General features: G+C 50.6%; 1 protein-coding gene across 8 annotated transcripts in view; it reads left to right on the forward strand.

Moving 5' to 3' along the window:
* The first annotated feature begins 1,589 nt into the window (after positions 1-1,589).
* The window catches only part of ST6GAL1 (ST6 beta-galactoside alpha-2,6-sialyltransferase 1), a 29,972-nt gene continuing 16,016 nt past the window's right edge, over positions 1,590-15,545 (forward strand). The window contains exons 1-3 of one of the 8 annotated variants that reach the window (XM_072344772.1): positions 1,590-1,721; positions 1,856-1,914; positions 9,094-9,251. The gene's annotated coding sequence lies outside the window, so the exon portion shown is untranslated. The other 7 variants (XM_072344773.1, XM_072344775.1, XM_072344771.1 and 4 more) reach the window with 7 other exon arrangements.

Genomic DNA, 15,545 nt, shown 5'->3' on the forward strand with positions numbered 1-15,545 from the left:
TTCTACTCTCACGGAGCCAAAGCCAGCGGCAGCATACATCACCCTGTTGGGATGCCAAGCACAGGGATTGTCTGGGGGTTAATTGTCTACGTGTGGACACTCACCTGCATGAAGACAACAAAGGAAATGATGTTTAGATGCAGCTGGATGTGTGCTGGTTTTACATGAACTGAAGCATGGCATGAGAAGCAAGGCTGGGGCTGCCCTCGCCTGCCTGCTGTTGAATGCACTGCTCTGCTGAGCCGCCAGCAAGCCCAGTTCCAGCTCTTGTTCTGCTCCAACTGACAGGAGCAAGGTGCCAGCCTACACTCACCACCTGTGTGGGCAGAAGGTGAAAAAGTCTGGCCGACAGGATCAATGCTGGGCCCTTCCCTAGGCAGAATCCTGGCCTCAAGTGAGGTTTTACTTCCTCATGCTGCAACCCGGTGACACAGAATTTTCCAGCAAAAAAGGGGATCCGCCTTTTATTTAGGCGGGGCTGTGTGTAGACTTGCATTTGTAATGTTGTCTGCAAGTGCAATCCGAAACAACTGAACCTTCTAGCTGTTGCTGGGTATATGCAGTGTGCCAACAGGGATTACAAGCCCCTCCTCATGGCTATTGCTGCCCAGGGACTGCCATTTCTGCACCCGTTGAATGTGCCACGTGTTTTATTGAACGCCTGCATCACAACACTGAGAGGAGACAAAATGGGCACAATGAATCATGGCTCTCATAGCCTCCCTTGGCCCCAGGAGCTGGATGAGGCTGGCCAAGGAGGGAACACACTGGCTCAACTGCTGTTTTCCTTCACTTTTGCCCAGAGTGTACCCATGGGAATGCAGACAGTAAGAAGCATCTTGCTCTTATGAGATCCAGGATGCAGCAGGGAGCTGGCACCGTGCTTGGGACAAACTCTGTTTCTTTAGGGTGAAAACAACCATTTGGGGTACGTGAATCAGCAGTGGCAGCCTCTTGTGGGAGCAGAGTGGGACATGAAGGCTATAGGAGACATGTGGAAGTGCCACAGCAGCAGGGATGGTAGAGCTTGGTGATGTGACCCGTGGGGCCAAGCTGGGTGTACTGGCTCTGCCAAATGCAGAGGGAAGCAAAGGGAGATGAATACAGCTTTCAGCATATAACAGACTGCCACGCTGTACAGCAATAAACTGCTCTTCATGCCCTCCGGGGACAGAGGAGAAATTACACTAACAGAGATTTTGGAAAGACAGTGAGAGAAGCTCTCCAAACACAGGGTGATTCAGCCCTGGCAAAGGCACAGGTTGCGACATGCACATCAGTGGCTGCCGGCTGGGGCAATGAGGGTGGACAATGGGGATTTGGGGTCTTCTGAACTCCCACTCCCATTTCTGCAGCTGCTTTCACTGCCCTGAGGCCAGACCCTTCAGGAGAGGTTTCCTGCTTTGCTCAAAGTGCGGCCACCTGTGCAGGTCTGCGTGGTAGCAGCTCGGTGTTCATCAAGCTATGAAAGCTTTGAACAAAGGAATTGAAGATAGGACTGAATATAAATAGGACTCGGGACCACCTCGATATGCCTCTCCAAGGAGTTCTCGAGGAAGGTTTTGGAGTTGGATAGGAGCACGTTCCTCTTCCAGCAGGGCGGATAAAGGAGCGCCTGCTCCCCCGCGGTCACCCTGCCATTGCTGCGCTGCTGCGGCGCGGAAGGACGGCCCCAACAAAGGGCTGGCACGGCTTTGTTCCGCTAAGGAGCGCGGCACAAGGTAGGGATGGAGCCAGCCGAGGCAGCTCCCTGCATCCCCCGCATCCGTCCCGGCTGCCCCTGGGCGGGGTGGGGCAGGTGGGTGAAGTTCCCCGCGGAGCTTCCGTTAATCTTTCCGTTCTGTAACGCTTCCAGGGCCGGGAAACGCTTTGCTCTTCCATGGGTGGTCCCCTTCCTTCCCCTGGCAGCGTGGGGTGAGTCTGGGAGCAGCGGGAGGGGGGTGAGCGGTGCCAGGAGGCGCGCAGCGTACCGGCCGTGTGCCAGCCGCGCTACTGGGGGGGCGCCGGGGGCTGTAGGGTGGCCGAGGGTCCACCAGTGCTGCAGCAAGGAGTGCACGGGTTCCGACCTGGGCCTCCGGGTAGGGACTTGGCAAACTCAGCCCGGCCTCAGGTCCCGTAGGGACTGGCAGGGAGGCTGGAACTGGGTCGGTGCCTGCAGGGCTGTGTTTGGCAGGACGCGGTGCGCCTTGCAAGCGGGACTTGGTGCCTGCGTGCTCAGAACGGGAGGCAGCTCTGCCGGCGCTCTCTGCGTTTATGATACGGGCAAGATCACTTTTTGCTCCCACAAAGGCATGTGAGCAGGGAACGGCGTCGTAGCCACCAAGGCGTTTCTGTGGGAGGACGAACCAAGCCCCCCCCCTCGCCGCTTATCAGGACCCCCGTGCCAGCACATCGCCGTGCCCAGCACCACCCCCAGCGCGGCACCGTGACCTGGCGATGCGCAGCGGCAACAAAGGGGCGGCGGCGGTGCAGGTGCCGGGAAGGCGGGGCGGTCCCGGGGGGGTGTGGCGGTACCGGGGGGGTTGCAGTACCGCCGCCGGGAGCGCGGCCCCGCAGTACCCGCCGGCCCGGCTGCGTGCTTGCAGCGCGGGGAGGAGCGCGCCCCGCCCCCGTGAGCGCCCCGCCGCTGCCGAGCGGAGTGCGGCCCCGTGAGTACTGCGGCCCCGGGAGTACTGCGGAGCGATGGCCGGAGGCGGGAGGGACCGCGGGGAGGGAGAGCGAACCGTGCGATGCGTTCTCGGGGATGCTGCTCGCTGGCGCGTCCTGCCGAGGCCGTGCTGTGGATGAGGCGCGGCGGAGCGGGACAAAGGAGAAGTGCCGCTCTCGGTGGTAGGTCCGTAAGTTTGCTGCGGCCGGTTGTGACCGTGGGGCTCGGAACGGACGGGTCCCGGAGCGGCGGTGGTGGCAGCGGGCTGTGCCGTGTGCTCGGAGTGGAACGCGCGGCCATCTCCTCCACCTGGTTGTGCCCCGTGTCTGTGAGGCTCAGATAACTCGTTGCAGATTCGTGGGTACGGAGGTGCGTCGTCGTTGGCCGAGGGCAATTTTTTCTGCGGTCGGAATAGGCAAGTGTGTGAGTGTTGGTTTGTGGGGAATGCTGACAGTTCTGTACTGCAGGAGCTGGAAACGAATGGGAGGACGAGTCCGGGAATGTGGCTGCCGAGGGTGCAGTAATTAATGGCAGAGGGGATCCAGCTGGTGATGCTTCACAGCTTTGGCTGTGTCCTTAATGGTGAGCTCCCACCTGGAGCTGCCCGCCCTGCTCTGTGGTGCTCGAAGGGTGTCCCTGTGTTCTCACGAGCCGCCGACCCGGCGCACCGGCAGCTGTGTCAAGGAAGGATGGTGCAGCAGGGTCACGGTCCTCCTTCCTCCTTACGGAAGGGCTGAGCAGCACGTGCAGCCCCGGGGGTAAATGTCATTTCTCTGTTTTCAGCTTGGCATTTGTAAAGATGACAAGGAAAGATCTGACAGTATCGCTTTGATGATGCTGTGTGACATGTGTTGGCCTCTTCCATAGCCCTTGGCTTTACTGAAAGTATGCAAATCACAGTTCTGCAAAGGATTAGCAGTCAAAGAGCATTATGTCTGTCCCAACACAGCCCTCATAGTTGCTCACCTCCATCCCACTTCTGGAGCTCTGGAAGGATGATGCTGCCCAGCGAGGGGAGGAACTGCCCCAGAGATTGCTCTGTGTTCAGAGAACATTAGAGGTTAATTCCTCACTGCTTCAGGTGCGCCTGGAGTTGGTGCTGCTCAGTGATGCGCCTGGGGTGTGTGAACTGCAAATGGTGCCTTTGAATGCTCCTTTAGTTCTAATTGTGCTGATTAAAGATCTGGAACATGAAAGGAGGTGCTTTCAGTATGAAGCGCTCTTAGATACGTAGCCAGCGGGAGGCACTGTTATCAGATGTGCTCATTGTGTAATTAAAAACCTTGGAAAAACTTACTTAGGGCGTTTGTTTATAGGTAAAATGCAGGTTCCTTGCCTTTCTTAGCTACACTCAACCTCCAGTTAGGTGTGAATCACAGAGTTATGCCCTGGGTTGGATGGGTCCATCGAGTCCAAAATGGTGCTGCATCACTTTCTGCTTTAAGGCGACACTTCAGTTGTTCTCTTTTATGGTGATGTCAGCTCTGTAGTTTAAAAAACTGCCAGTAACAGGGAGAGGTGTTTGTGTGAGCTTCCAATAGGCTGCACACGCTCCTCCAGTTGTGTTTATGGATGCCAGCTTTGGGAAGGGTCCTTTGGAGTGCACATGTCCCAAGTTGGAAGAGACCCATTAGGCTCATGGAGTCCAACACATACTGATGTTTTCATCTGCAGACATCAGGGTATCATGTAGAGTCTGGCTCCTAGGAGCTCATGTGTAGGAATGCGGCAGGGCTGCTTGGCTGAGCATCTCCAACCTGCGGAAGCTCTGTTCTCTGGGGCTTTGTCCCTGCAGGTCCTGGGCGGTGCACCCGCTGGGTTCAGGTCTGCCCATCCCTTGGCAGCGCTTGGCAGGTTCCTGCTGTGTTCCTGCCTCGTGTTGGGCATCTGAAGGCACAGTCCTGCCAACATGCTGTCAGATGATGCTTAATGTTTGCTCATGATCTGCTGCTCACGAGTTATCAGAACCTCTTTTCTTGAAAAGAAAAAAGAAAGTTGCACAGAAAGCTGCCACATGTTTTGTTCATTCCAGTGTCCTTGTGAAAAAGGGCTTTTTGTGAGATATTCATTTAAAATAGAAGCACTGCACAGACTAATCCCCCTCATGCCAGCAGGATGCTGAAGGGCAGGGAGCCTCCGCTTTGTCCCTTTTGCTCCTGTGCCCCGGGTGCCCTTGCCTGGAGCGTTGCCTCTGAGCAGGACCTGGCAGCTGCTGGGATGCTGAGCTGAGCAATGCTGTCTTGGTTTTGCTGTCTGTGCAAGTGCACAGCACAACTTCTGAGCGCATGTTCAGGCACTGAGCAGGGATGGCATCTTCAAGGTGATCTCTACCTGATGCCTGCTGGCTTGGTGGGAGGGGGACAGGCATTCTGTAACACTCTCTCCTGGGGCACAAAGTGTCTGGGCTGTGTGGAGCTCGATGGGTAAGGCCTGGATAAGCCTGCCACGTGCATCTTGCGTGCAGATGTGCTCTTAGCAGCGCCCTGGTACTGGTGTGTGTGTATGTCCCACAGCCCTGAGCGTGGCTGAGGCTCCTGACCCTCGGAGAAGCTGGAAACAGAGTCTCCTGCCATAAACTGTACATCTGTTCCTGCTTATGGTGAGTGGAGCAGTTTGCGTTTTCAGCTGTAAAACTTTGCAGAAAAAATGGATAGAGAGATACACGTTCTGTGTTCTGGCCTGTCTTCTGTACCACTGTAACGCTGCATCTTCTGGTTAGCAAATCAGAGGGGATCGGATCAGTTCAGATTTTCTGCAGGTACCTCGTGTGCGCTGACAGAGTTCATGGCCTATAGCAAGCGTGCTGACAATGCAAAGGGACAGAAAGGACAATAGAGATTGTCCTGGCGATCTTGCAGCGATGACAGCTGGCACTGAGACGGCTCTCCTGAGGACTGGAATTGGTCCACGGTCATAGATTTCCCCCTGGAGATGACAGCTCTTGGGGGGCTGCATTTATCTTGCGACACCATTTAACTCTCAACGCTGGAGCAAGAAAAGGTTTTGTGTTTTCTGGATTCATTTGCAGGACAGAGCTGTCAGGAAGCACTGCTGGCTGAAGGGCAGTGCAGAACACCCTGTGCCCGCTGAACAGAGCGGCTTGGGCACAGAGCAGCCCACTAACAATTACTTTGTAAAAATAAACCATGGAATAAATAAATCACGAGGTTTCCAAGGGTCCTCCAGATCCTTGGCAGACTTGAACCCTATTTGAAATGTACTTGGATTGATTAGAGAAGATACCTTCTTGCTGTGACTTGCGCTGACAATCAAGATTGAAACTTCAGGCACGTTCCTGTGATAACTAAGCTGGGATGTCCTGCTTCTTGGTTTCTTCTCCTGTTTTATTTTCCCCTTATTTTTCTTCTTTTGCTACAGTTCTGCCTAACCCCAAGATTTTACTTTGGTCCCAGAGGGGACAATCAATGTGTTATTTCTTGTCTGTCCTTATGACCCAAGCTGTAATCCTGTAACACGTTGTGCTAGCAGGAAGCCCTAAGGAAATCAGAGATCTGAATGTACAAGATTATAGTTGCTAAACTCAAACTATGCTTGCCTTTTGATTAGGTTACATTTCAATATATGTGTACATTAGTACCCAGCCCAGCTTTCCTTTCCCCAGCAGACTCAGTGTGAAGAACTGCTGGGCCCTCCACCAGCACTAACAAAAGCCCTGACTGAGGCTCCTATGGGCTGAAGGGTCTGGAAGGTGCTTGCTGTCTTCCAGGACAGATATTGTGTCTGTGAATTTAAAGCTTGTTTCCTGTTAACAGCTGTTCTTGCAGCCTTTCATCATCACTAAGGTAATGTTTACAGAGGTGTGAGAAGCATTTGGAAGAGGGAGCTGAGTTCTGATAGAACTGGTATATATAGATCTGGTATTGACCAGTGCAGAGGCAGTAACTTAACTGACAGTGGGCAAATTTGCTATGGATTTAGTGTGTCAGTGGAAGAAAACAGAGCTTTTCCTCCTTCCTGTTGGTGCTCTTGGCACCCTTTGGGGCTGAAGGTGGCCTGTTGTGCTGGGGGTGCAGCAGTCTTAGCAGAGAACCAGGAAAACACCAGCTCAAGGAAATAAGAGAACAAAAAGGATCAGGTATGCCAGAGACAGTGATGGGTACTAGAGAGGCACAGAGTGGTGGGGAAGAGGAAGGGAAGGCTGAGGAATAAGTGCAACAAAGATGGGGCTCGACTTGGAGGAACCAGGAGCAATAGTCACGGGGGTTCTTTAAGGCTGAGGAGGGATTGAAATTCATTACTTGTGCCTGTGATATGAAGGGATGATTTGAGATGTGAGTGCCGAGCTGGGCAAGCCAAAATAACATTACTGGAAGAACACTTTAATTGAAGAATGACTCGCTTGATGTGTTAGTCAGACTGTCTGCTCGTGATATAAATTGGGGACAAAGGGATCGTTGGAGTTTCCTGGCTCAGCCGTCATGAAGTCTCGCCAAATGGGTAGTTCACCTATGGGCTGAGGAGTCTGGAAACATGACCAAATCTTGGCTTTGAGCAATGGCCCCACGTGCTGTATGGATGTCTGTGGTGTGTGCTGTGCTGAGCCCTCGGCCAGGCACGGGCTTATGGGTCATGAGTCTTTGGGGGAAGAGGTGTGGGAGACATGCATAGAAGGAGTCTCATTTTCTGTGGGTTTATGTGCTACTTGTTGTAGCTGTGTCACTATTTGCTCTGTTACAAGTGTGCGTTTTGGCTGGGAATGTTTTAGGTGCTGTGGCTCAGCAATTTCATGTGTGGTTAGCAGTGCGTTCTGGAAAGTCAATGGGAATTCCTTCAAGTCTGCACCTGAGGAAAAATCAAGTTCATTGCTACGTGTGGTGAAGCTGCCTTCCCTCCCTCTCTTACTGGAATCCCATTATTCTCCATTTGCCCTGGTTGGTAAGGGTGGTACAGCAGGCTCCTTCAGAGGGATAGCACTGCTGTGATGCAGTGCAATGCATGCTTTGGGGTTGAGGAGCTTTCCCTGTTGTTACGGTCGTGCAGTCAGATGAATATTTTATTAGGTATTTGTGGGTTGTTTAATTAGATGGATAAATAATCATATCCTTTAGTCTAGGGAGGAAAAAAAATCAAAGAACGTGAATTTTAGAACTAATCTTTAATTAAAATTTGATGTCAAAAATGGTGTTAAGTTTCATCGTGAACACTCTTTAATTGAACTCTGTTTAATTCACCCTGGAAGTGAATGAAAATGGATGAAACTTGAGCTTACCTGAGCTAAAAATGAGGGGCCGTACTGAGGTCATTGCTGCATATTAACTTATACTTTTAAAATTCATGGCTGCCATTCATTTGGTTTGGTTTTTCCCATCTGTCTCCATGCAGACAACACTCCAGAAGCATGAGTTGTTTTGAGGTATTGGAGAGTTGCCTTTTTCCTTTCCCTTTCCCATGTTTTAAAAGACTTGTGATGGTATTTGGGGATGTAACAACAATAAACAAACAGGATTTCTTTTACCAGAATGCAGTGGAGTGTTTTCCTCTGTCAGAGCAGCCCTGGGGCACTCACTGAAGCTAAGGAAGGGCGGAGGAGACATAATTTATGACCTATGGAAAGAAGAGTAAAAGAACTAATGATAAATCATTAAGGTTGGAAAAAACTTCTAAGATCATCTAGTCCAGCTGTCCACCTACCACCAGTATCACCCACTGACCATATCCCTCGGCACAAAGGCAACTTCCCATCTAGCAACTGCAGGTAATCCTAGCAGTGCTGGTGTTGATGCTGCTGGGATCTCTGCTGGAAGCTGTGCTGCTGGCTGTGTGGGTCAGACCATGCCAGGCCATGTGCATGCACTGGGAACTTGCCTGGAGCAGCGTAATTATGGGAGGCTGTGTTTTTTTGGGAGGATTGTGTGCACTGACTTGCTAAATAGTCTTGTGATTAGTGTCTTATTTAAGAGGATTTTGGGACACGTGCTGTAGTGGCACCACGTTTCTGCTAGATGTAGGGGAGAGGTTAGAAAAATGAGCTCTGTAAAGGCTGTGCTGTGCTTCTGGCCAGGCCTGTAGGGTATGTGCTGTGCATGGCTGCTCCACCATGCTTTGTCTATGGGTGGTACAGGAGGCAGGGAGCTCTCATTTGTATGGGGCTTTATAGTGGCTGTGTTTCTGAGACTTCCTTAGGAGCCCATAATTCCACCCTACGGGTGGTTTCTTCTGCCCACACCATTGCATTAGGGGCTCTAATCTCATGGCCCAGTGCTGAACTCTGGGCTGTTCTGCAGCCCACAGCTCACGACCAGCAGATTTGGTCCTCAGTAAAGTTTCACTGATTGCTGTTTGGACTCTGGGCAGTTTTACTTGAGCTCATGTTTAAAGGTACTGGCAGATCAGTCACTGCTTTTACCACCCTGTTCCTGTAGTCGAACAGTTTCTGATTAGCCTGTCTGATGTGAATGTCTCACGTGGTCTCCTTTCTTTCCCAGGCCAGCAAGCTCAATTAGAAGTGAGATGAGGGCATGAAGAGCTGCTTGCATGGCACAGATGTGGCAGTGGCTCATCTGGACATCACCTGGCCACCCCCTTGTGACTGGAAGAGTTTGACAGGAGCTGCTGAGGACAGCGAAGGATCCTGGAGATGAAGGTGATGAAGTTTCTTCCCTTCCCTGCCCCTCTTCTTGCTTGCACAGCCTTGGCAGTGAGAGCATGGATGCTGTCAGTGCAGTAAGGTCACGTATTCAAAGCCCCTGTTTGCACTGGGATTGCCTCATGCTGCATGCAGAGTTGGGAGGGGGGTGAGAACTGGGAGGGCTTTCTGCTCTTCCTATTGCAGCTATCCTATACTTCTTGTAAAGCAAAAGAAAACACTGATTCTGCTTTTCCTGGGAGCCTTTGTGGATATTGATACATACTAAGCTAAGCCTCAGAAGTAATTGGTTATTCTGACTTGCACAAAACTCCTGTGTGTGCAGAGGTTCCTGCTGGTTAGGATTTCCCCAGACATCCTTGGGGATACTGCTTGTGTTGCTGGGTCAGAGAGTTTTAGCTGGCTGGGTTTGTGGCTGACCTCAGCTGGCCATGACTGGACATCTCTGTGCTTTTCACTGCTGCTATCCCTACGCTTTTCCCCTCTCCTTCTCTTTCCCACTGACAACCCACCCTTATCACACCCCTGCAAGCTTTTATTAACTGTTTCCCTGAATAATTAGCTAGTCCAAAACGTCTGTACCGCATAGGGAATATTTCTAGAGCTCTGTGCTTTAATGTGGGGCCTCATTAGTCCCATAATGGTGTGAATGGGCTACCCTTTGGTATACAATTCGTGTACACTGTTTAGCTTCCTGGTTGCACTCAGAAAGGCTTTGGGTGTCCTGACCAGGAAGATTCTGGTGCCAGGAGCCCCCAGGGGGAGTGTTTGGTTGGGCTCTTTATTTGACACCACATTGTCTTGTACAAAGGGAAAACAAAGGAGAGCAAGCTTGGTAAGGGGATTTTCAGAGGTGGCTGTAGCTATAGGTGTTGGATTTGTGCCTGTTCTCATGCACAGAGAGACTCGGAGAGGATTTCATTGTCCAGCTGCTTTTTTCAGTCCTTAACTTCCTGGTGTAAGGAATGCCAGATGAGGGGGGCTCTGCCCCCTCCCTGCTTCCTCTGTCACTGGAAACATGCTCATCTTCCCTCCTCTGCATAAAACTTGCATTTTTAACATGGAAAATACACCCCCTCTTTCTTTTCTTCTGGCCAGGAACGCTCCTTCCTCTCAGTGTTGTGCTACCTTTAGCATTGTAAACCCAAGAGCTGCAGTACTGGGGCTGCGGGGTGGCTGTGTGTGGGACAGGCAGCACCGTGCTGCTACCAGGGCTATGGGGACATGGAGGGCACCAGCAGCTGTGGGAATGCAGTGCTGGGGATAGGTGAGTGGGGAAGAGGAAAGGCACGGTGTGCTGCCTTGGGCATCTTTGGCAGCTGTTATGTTTGTGGGGCAAGCAGGAAACAGAGCTAGAGACGGCTTCTGCTGTGGATAAGGGGAGCAAATAAAGCAGGTCAGCCCCAGAGCATTTTCTCTCTAAAACATTGGTTTTAGAAACGAGGGTTTTCGTTTGGGTTTGGTTTGTTTCCGTGTTCCTCTATGAGAACCCTCAGCTCATGGGATAAAGAATTGTCTTGGGGCGTGATCTTGGGCTTGCTGATGAGCTAGCAAGATCTAGGAGGGCTGTAGTGTGTGGGAGTGGGACTGGGCCTCCCTGCGGAGGTCTGGCAGCATGAGGTAGCTCTGCCTGCTCTTGTGCAGCCTAAGCTTGCAACAGTGAGTGTTATTATGGCCTTGGTTGGATGCCAGCCTTTAGGATACCAGAAATCTAAGGCCAAGCTGACCTCTAAAGCTCAGCTTTTGCTTTCATTGCAGAGGTATTCATTCTCTGAACCGGTTGAGTGCACTGGGGACTTTCCTTCTGTTTGTGCAAGGACAAAGTCTTCATCTCCTTTAGAAATGCTGAGAAGTCCTTCTGTTGGACAGCCAAACCTAATCCCCTTTTACTAAGTATGACTTTGGATGAGGCAGCCTGGTTAGACCTGGCTTATAATTTGCAAAGGCTGCTGGGGGAGTTAAGTATTTGAAAGTCAGGGGTATGTTTGGTCTGCAGCATCTTTACTTCTCAGTCTGCACAAGCTCCTTGCCAGCAGTGACTCTGTGTTTAGCCTGTCAGTGCCTGAAATGGAAAAGGACAGTTTCTCTTCCCTACTTTCTGCTCGTTTGAAATGGGGAAGCGTGAGCAAAAGCTTACACCAACCCATGGCTCCCTGCAGTGGCCAGGGAGAAGCAGAGCCCTGCCCACTGCTGGGAGCAATGCAATGGTCTGCACTACCTGGAGCCAGGAGGAGCACAGCAACATGCGAGGATGATCCAAGGCTTAGCATGCTGCATTCGCTTCAGCATGGTTCTATGGGGTGGATGGATGTCTGGACCAGCTGAGCACAGCAAGTAATAGCTTGGACTCAGAGCTGCAGTACTGTTCCCTTTAAAGGGTGATGCGTGCATAACAGTATTGTGTAAGATAACAGAGGGGATCAGTGTATGTAAGGTAATGGGGTAATTAAGTCTTGCATAAGGTAACGGAGCAGTTAATTTTGCATGCTTGATTCTGTCAGCTCATCTGGGCTGTTTTGCTTCAGGATGGCTCCACCAGTGCTATCAGTTTTGGGCAGCCTTCTGGATCTGGAGCTGGCCATTTGTGTACGCAGCTTAAGGTCTCCTGGTAGCAGCCTGCTTCTGCCTGATTGCAGTTTTTGCTGTCTCATATTCATGAGGTCTGTGCCAGAGTCCTGGGCTTATTCACTTCTGCATATGTTATTCTGAAGTCATGGTGGTGTTAGTTAACACTATGCAATACCAGGGTTTAAAGGAATGCTTGTGTACGTGCTTATGTGTAAACATATTTCAATGTGCTTATATTTGGTTTTACAAATATGCATGTATATCTTTAGAGATATCATATGGCAGTGCTCTTGGTGTGGGTTAGAGTTGTGCTCTACTCCGGTCACTGCATAGCAGGTGGCTGGCTTGCCTTCTTTTCAGGTTTCCAGATGCAGTTGCTATAGCTACTTGCCAGCTCCTGGGGATAAAAGTGACCACCTCAGGCGTTCCTTCTGACTTGAAGCATCCTATGGGACTTGTACGTCAGCTCTGAAATGCACAGCATCTTGGTGAGCGGGAGCACAGAACAGGCACTGCATGCTGAGGGTCTGGGGGAGATGGGAGAAAAGCTGACCAAAAAAAACAGATGAGAAAAGGACTTTCCAAAAGGGGATGTTCATGGAGGAAAGGAGGAGGCCTGGAGGTGGATGTAAAGATCTCACTGAGGCAGGAGGGTAGCTGCCCATCACGTCAGCATTCCTTTGTACAAAGCCAATGCTGGAAGGAGAGTGAAGGAGCTTGGGAAAGTTATCCCAGGAAGGAGAATGCTGGAGGTGCAGGCATGTTAGAAAGGTGCCTGGTTCCGTGCAGGTCACACTTGAAGCTGGTTGCTGGAGCACATTCGGTTAGATAGTGCTGAATGCTATGCTTTCATCTCTGGGAGACAGCAGAGCCCTGACAAAGGGCACAGGGGACCCAATGCCTGAAGGTAAGCACATGGGAAACTTCCTTCCAGCTTCCTTCTGTCATACACCTCTGAGCTGTCAGATCTGCTGGCTGTACCCTGCAGAGATCTCATGTCTTCTCTGTGGGCAAACTGGCCGGGAGTAGGTAAGAAAACCCAGAGGTGTCTGTGGTCTGAAGAAGGCCAGCTTGATCTGATGCTTCCAGGATGATGATGATCCTTGCAGGATGTGTGTGCCAAGCACTGTATGATCTCTATGCTGAGCTCTGAAGGATGTGAGGTTTTGGAGCAACTGAGGAAGGAGCACCGTGTTGTGCTTTGCTTGTACTGGTGTGCATGAACTCTGGTGTTAGGTGAGCTTTTAGAGCCCATTGGAAAGGGAATAGGGGTCTCAACTAAGTTGAGACTTCACACAGGGCTCAAGGTGAAAAGAACATTAAAAACTGGGACAGGCTGATAACGTTACTGCTGTACTTTGGGAAGAAATAATCGCTCAGACTTCAGAGGGTATTCACTAAACTAATGATGTTGTTTAACTGGCTACTTCTATATTTAACGCTTCAGAAAGAGGAAAAAGAAGTTGGAGAAGATGACTTGTAGTAGTCATTTCCCTTGATGACATACCGTTGTGGTCCCTATGCGTGCTGGTCAGCTATTTAAAAAGCCTTTATCACAGTTGCATCAATTTCTTTTTGTATCCTGAATGCATTCTTTTCTACTTCAGTAATCAGTGGGGATATAAGAAGATAAGTACGTAAGTATATGTATTTGTAATACATCCTATACAGGGATATACACACATTTCAGTGTAAGCAGAAGAAACTTAGCTGAATTGACCTCAGTTGTGGAGGTGGGGAAAAACAAAAGGTCACGGAAATGCAAATGAATGATCTCAAATTAGTTGTAGAGGACTCTGGCTTTTCAGTAGCTTTTGTCAGCTCTTCTGTTGCAACGGTGCAACTTCCTCTATAAGAGAGGAGACAATGAGGGCCTTAGGGTGTGATTGGCCAAGGATGGGAAGGAAGGCTGTGGGATGGTAGAGAAGAGAGGAGCTCAGGTAAATGATATGGCAAAGGAGGCAGCTGTGCACCTGTATGCTCAACTTGCTTGTGCTCATACCCGAACTGCCGCAGTCTGTTTAGAGTTGACTTTAGGTTTTCTTGGAAGTCAGTCCTATGGCAGAGATTTGCCAGGAGGGCCCCATGATGACCACTTGCTAGAAAGTAGTTCTTGCTAGAAAGCAAGTGAGCACTTGGGCTGCTTCCTTCAGCCCACTCGGTGCCCCTTAGCCTGGGAGGCAGCACAGGTATAGGTGGCTGCACTATGGGCCTGAACGCCTGCTCTTTCCATACCTTCTAGCTTCCTGTCTTTAGCTGGGAAATGGGGGTAGGGGCTGCCCCTTAAAACTGAGTAAAAGGAGGCAGGTTTGTTTAAATAAAATAAATGAGTAACTTTAACCCAAAGCTTGGTCTGAGCTAGATCAAAGTCAGCCTTGTTTGAAGTTGGGTGAACTTTAAGCCCAATGCTTTCCACTTTTGAGCTGAGCTCAAATGTTAAGCAACAGGGAGAATCTGCCTTGCTTCAGATCGGTTGGACGGAGGCTGGAGGTGTCATGAGATCTGCCTTGCAGGCTCGAGAACCGTGTGGGAAGTTGCTGGGTGTGAGATGACAGCTATGTGAAAACAGCAGCTCTTGCCTGAAAGCAGCCAGGCACCGTGTCAGACCCTGCAGACTTCCTGTGAGCTGTAGCAGCTGTGGTAGCCTGTCGTGCTATTGATTGGAGCTCGATTGGATTTTGCATGCAGGTGAAGATGATTCGTGTTCCTCATCTTCAGATAAGCGTAGATGTCTGCTTCTGAAATGGTTTTAGCATGTTTGCTGATCTGTGCGACCTATTAAGGCGTTTTGTTGACAGAGATAACTGTAGATAGTGTTTGCTGCCCAGTCTGGGAGGTGAGCTTTGCAGTGTTCTGCACCTTCTCTGTGGTTTGTGAAAGTCTGGTTTGTCTGAATGTTGAGTGTTTGATGCTGAGTTTCATTTTCCTTTCTTAGGGATGGGAGAAGCCTCGGTGAAGTGCTTTGACCCCCGTTTGGGTCATGGATATACTACTTTAAGTAATTGCGTGGATTCTCAGGCTTGGGTTCCTGCAGGGAAGCAGTTTCAAATCAAACAGGTTCAAGATGATTGGAAAGCAAGGAGGAGCTCTCCAGGATGGCCTCATGTCCTGCAGTGCTCCAGCGACTTGGCTGACTGCAGTTCATGGCATAGGATGCCAACAGGAGTGTAAGGAAGAGCCGCTCCTTGTGCTGCATGTCTGTTTTTGTGTGCTTGCTTCCCTTTAGGATCCACTCAGTGAAGAAGATGCAGTCGGTCCTGGCAGTGCAGTGAGATGGCTAACCTAAGGACAAAACCAGTGGTAGGGCAAGAGGTTAACACTGTATTTAAACTGAACTGATCTGTGATGTTACAGAAGTAGAAATTGCTATGAACACGGGTTTCTTTCGGGGCACAAAGTGCACATAAATGCTGCTGTGTGTGCACTCACCTCAGGCTAACAGCGGCTGTTCCTCCAGCTGTTACTAGCAGGAGAGGTGCTGTGTTGTTGGCAGTTTGCTCAGAAAGCAAGGCGGGGGTGAGGAGCGAAGTGAGTGTCGTAACTGGTAGCACTGAACATCCTGCTCACAAAAGGTGCCTGACTTCTATCTCTGGGGGAAGTTTCCGTGCAGAAAGAAGAAGTCTGGCTTCTTCATGGCCAGGTGGCACCAAGGGGAAGGAAGAGTGCTGTGTGTTTGTGCAGCCTGCTCTTGGGACCTGCATTCTTATCTGGCTGTGAAGGAGT

Source organism: Excalfactoria chinensis, chromosome 9 (assembly GCF_039878825.1).
Source record: "Excalfactoria chinensis isolate bCotChi1 chromosome 9, bCotChi1.hap2, whole genome shotgun sequence".
Taxonomy (NCBI): domain Eukaryota; kingdom Metazoa; phylum Chordata; class Aves; order Galliformes; family Phasianidae; genus Excalfactoria; species Excalfactoria chinensis.